Genomic DNA, 4,829 nt, shown 5'->3' on the forward strand with positions numbered 1-4,829 from the left:
TGCCGCCACTCGGATTCGAACCGAGATGCTTGAGCACTGCTTCCTAAGAGCAGCGTGTCTACCAATTTCACCATGGCGGCTAACTTCAAATAATAGGTAACTTAAAAGAATAATAGCTATTATCTTGGGAATCGTCGATATTGGGAAAGTCCATAAAATTTAGGAACATTAGAGTTTTCATTAAAATAGACTTCGTTTGGTAGTATCGTTTCCATTTTTTTTTTTTACAATAAACTCTTGCTTTGCCCAATAGAAACACAAACACTGCTTGAAAGAGTTGGAACTTCTTTTTTCTAACTTGCAATTATAGAACTAATTTTTTCTAATTAATTTCCCCTTTACATTTTGAAAATTCTTTCAATACAATGAAAAAAATCCAAAAGGGTTTCTATTTAATGATGAAATTAAAATAAAATGGATAAATAGAAAAGGCTTTTTGGATTTTTTAAAAATTTCTAGAATGAAAGTCTTTATGCTCTTATTAATAAGATTTACTAACCTTATGATTTTGGAGAAGATAGGTGGAAGTTGTAAGTCCTATTGTAAGAATACTCCACTTTTCATAATTTTCCTAATAGAATATGAGGATTCTATTAGGAAAATTATGAAAAGTTCATTGATAGGAAAAGAATACTTAGCACACAGTATACCAAACAAAACTTTTTTTTTCTTGTATATATAAGATAAGAGGGGTTTTTTGTTCTAAGAATATTGTACCGAGTAATTCGACACATAAAAGTACATTCAAAGAAGAATCCAAATTATTAAATAATTGGAATTCTTTTTTGATAAGTCAATTCATATTATTCCAAAATCTTATTATTTGTTTGTTGCCCAGAAAAACCCTTTGGTTTTGGATGCTCATTACCGCTCGAAAATGATCTTGATTTTACTAAAGAATAAGATTGTACTATGGAAAAATAAGTCTTTTTCTTCCAAATATTTTTACGAATACGCTTTTTTGACATTGAAGTACGTTTTTTTGGAACTGCCATTCAAAAAGGAAATTACTTTTTTCTAGTTGTATGTGAAAGACATCTATTGCTGCAAATCAATCCTTCTTTCTTCTTTTTATTAGTATTTATACTTAGATACTGAAAGATACTTAAATTTTGAATTATTTTTTACTTCATTTTGTCTAATGCGGATAAGACAACAAGAATTTTTTAACATTTTTTCTTTATATATTTTATACTTTTTTTTTAATAATATAGAATATATAGAAGGGTTTCTCATTTAAATCTATTTATATCTATTTATATATCAAGTATACTCCATATATAGATATATGGTATGGAAGCCTATCCCCCATATAAGATAAGACGGGGGGATAAAAAGAAGGGAAAATGAAAATAGTTAATTAAGTTCAGAATGGTATTCCATAAAGGAAAGGAATTCCAATCAAAACAAAAAATACTGAGTCTCTTAAACAAGACATTCTAAAACTTAGGTAATTTATAGTCATTAGAATTTTAGTTCTATATGAAGTAAGGACTATTCGATAATTTCTTATAAACATAGGTTTTCATTGGAATTCACTCAATCAGTTAATTATGGAACAAGAGAGCTGTTTCATCTTTGTTTTAAAGAAATATAAAAATGAATTATGAATAGAAAGTAAAATGATTCCACTTTTTTTTTTTTATTTTTATAAATATCTTTATTTAGTTAATAAAATAACTTCGTTACCTAGTTATTTTATTAACTTTTTTAATTTAACCAACTAAACCCATTCTTAATTTTTAATTATTTCAATGAGATAAATTTTGGAAAAATTAAGAATTTCAGTATTTTTTCTTATTCTTTTTATTTATTCTTTCAGAAAGAGATAAGAATTGGTTTGGTGAATCGGAAACAATTTTATAGAAAAATTGAAGTAAAAATTGAAGTAAAAATTGCAATTTCTTTTCTTATGGAACATACATATCAATATGCATGGGTAATCCCTCTTCTCCCACTTCCAGTTATTATGTCAATGGGATTTGGCCTTATTCTTATTCCGACAGCAACAAAAAATCTTCGTCGCATATGGGCTTTTCCTAGTGTTTTACTCTTAAGTATAGCTATGGTATTCTCAGTTCAACTGTCTATTCAACAAATAAATGGAAGTTCGATCTATCAATATCTATGGTCTTGGACCGTCAATAATGATTTTTCTTTAGAATTTGGATACTTGATTGACCCACTTACTTCTATTATGTTAATACTAATTACTACTGTAGGAATCCTGGTTCTTATTTATAGTGATGGTTATATGTCTCACGATGAAGGATATTTGAGATTTTTTGTTTATATAAGTTTTTTCAATACTTCCATGTTGGGATTGGTTACTAGCTCCAATTTGATACAAATTTATTTTTTTTGGGAACTCGTGGGAATGTGTTCTTATTTATTGATAGGCTTTTGGTTTACACGACCAATCGCAGCGAGTGCTTGTCAAAAAGCTTTTGTAACTAATCGTGTAGGGGATTTTGGTCTATTATTAGGAATTTTAGGTTTTTTTTGGATAACAGGTAGTTTAGAGTTTAGGGATTTGTTCAAAATAGCTAATAACTGGATTCCTAATAATGGAATTAACTCTTTACTTACTACTTTGTGTGCTTTTTTATTATTCCTTGGTGCAGTTGCGAAATCCGCACAATTCCCTCTTCACGTATGGTTACCCGATGCTATGGAAGGGCCCACTCCTATTTCGGCTCTTATACACGCAGCAACTATGGTTGCTGCGGGAATTTTTCTTCTAGCTCGACTTCTTCCTCTTTTCATATCTTTACCTTTGATAATGAGTTTTATTTCTTTAGTAGGTACAATAACACTATTCTTAGGAGCTACTTTAGCTCTTGCTCAGAGAGATATTAAAAGAAGCTTAGCCTATTCTACAATGTCTCAATTGGGTTATATGATGTTAGCTCTAGGTATAGGTTCTTATCAAGCTGCTTTATTCCATTTGATCACTCATGCTTATTCAAAAGCTTTATTGTTCTTGGGATCCGGATCCGTTATTCATTCAATGGAACCTCTTGTTGGATATTCACCAGATAAAAGTCAAAATATGGTTCTTATGGGCGGTTTAAGAAAATACATTCCAATCACAAGAACTACTTTTTTATGGGGTACACTTTCTCTTTGTGGTATTCCACCTCTTGCTTGCTTCTGGTCCAAAGATGAAATCCTTAGTAATAGTTGGTTGTATTCGCCCTTTTTTGGAATAATAGCCTCCTTTACTGCAGGATTAACTGCCTTTTATATGTTTCGGATATATTTACTTACATTTGATGGGTATTTGCGTGTTCATTTTCAAAATTACAGTAGCACTAAAGAGAGTTCCTTGTATTCAATATCCTTATGGGGAAAAAGGATACCCAAAGGAGTGAATAGGGATTTCGTTTTATCAACAACGAAGAGTGGAGTTTCTTTTTTTTCACAAAATATACCAAAAATTCAAGGTAATACAAGAAATAGGATAGGATCCTTTACTACGTCTTTTGGGGCTAAAAAAACTTTTGCCTATCCGCATGAAACGGGAAATACTATGTTATTTCCTCTTCTTATATTACTACTTTTCACTTTGTTCATTGGATTCATAGGAATCTCTTTTGATAATGGAGGAATTGGTAATGGAATAGCAGAGTTAACCATATTATCAAAGTGGTTAACTCCCTCAATAAACTTTACCCAGGAAAGTTCTAATTCTTTTGTAAATTCATATGAATTTATTACTAATGCAATTTCTTCTGTAAGTCTAGCTATCTTTGGTTTATTCATAGCATATATCTTCTATGGATCCGCTTATTCTTTTTTTCAGAATTTGGATTTAATAAACTCTTTTTACAAAGGAAATCCTAAAAAAGAATTTTTAGATCAAGTAAAAAAAAATATATACAGTTGGTCATATAATCGTGGTTATATAGATATTTTCTATACTAGGGTCTTTACCCTCGGTATAAGAGGGTTAACCGAACTCACGGAGTTTTTTGATAAGGGTGTTATTGATGGAATTACCAATGGAGTGGGTCTTGCTAGTTTTTGTATAGGAGAGGAAATTAAATATGTAGGGGGAGGTCGAATCTCGTCTTATTTATTCTTTTTTTTATGTTATGTATCTGTGTTTTTATTCTTTTTTCTTTCTTAAGTTAAGGAATTTACAACAAGTCTCTTGCAAAAATAACTATCCTATCCCCTTTCTACAATCTCTCTATATCCTTGTTACATAAGGTAAGTATTGTATAATAGTTCGGTTTTCCGCGATTTTTTCCATTCCTCTGTGTAAATACCCTAATATGGGTTCACAATCAATAACATCCTCACCATCGAGAGTAACGATCAGTCGAAGAACACCATGCATTGATGGGTGTTGAGGGCCCATATTGACTATCATGAGATCTTTTCTTGTAAGCGGTAGACTCATATCCTTTCTTCCTTAATTCATTATTCCATGAAAATGGATTATTCCATGAATTCCTCAAAGCGAGGCTCATCAAAATGAAAAATCTAAGACTACTATAAGACTACTAAAAAAATAATAAAACAAGAAAAAAATTTGAACGATTAAATTACTGCTCCCGAATATTCAACTGACCGATTAATTTCTTATAACGTACTCTATTTTTCTTTGCCAAATAAGCCAGCAAACGTCGACGTTTTCCCAAAAGTCTTCGTAGACCTCTTTCCGATGAAAAATCTTTTTTGTGTAATTCCAAATGTGAAGCAAGTCTCCGTATCTTATTGGTGAAACTGAATACTTGAAATTCAACAGAACCCCTGTTTTCTTCTTTTTCTTCTTTAACCATAAATCCAAAAATTTTTCTACCTCCTTTCTTTTTCATGTA

The 4,829-nt window shown here is 30.6% G+C and overlaps 1 non-coding gene across 1 annotated transcript; it reads right to left on the reverse strand.

Annotated features, from left to right (window-relative positions):
• TRNAL-UAG (transfer RNA leucine (anticodon UAG)) lies at positions 1 to 80 on the reverse strand. Its single transcript has one exon. It is a non-coding gene; the product is annotated as a tRNA-Leu (tRNA).
• Between the last annotated feature and the right edge of the window lie 4,749 nt (positions 81 to 4,829).

The sequence above is a fragment of the Triticum urartu genome, unplaced genomic scaffold (assembly GCF_056163025.1).
Source record: "Triticum urartu cultivar PI428250 unplaced genomic scaffold, HENAU_Tu73 scaffold2, whole genome shotgun sequence".
NCBI classification, from domain to species: domain Eukaryota; kingdom Viridiplantae; phylum Streptophyta; class Magnoliopsida; order Poales; family Poaceae; genus Triticum; species Triticum urartu.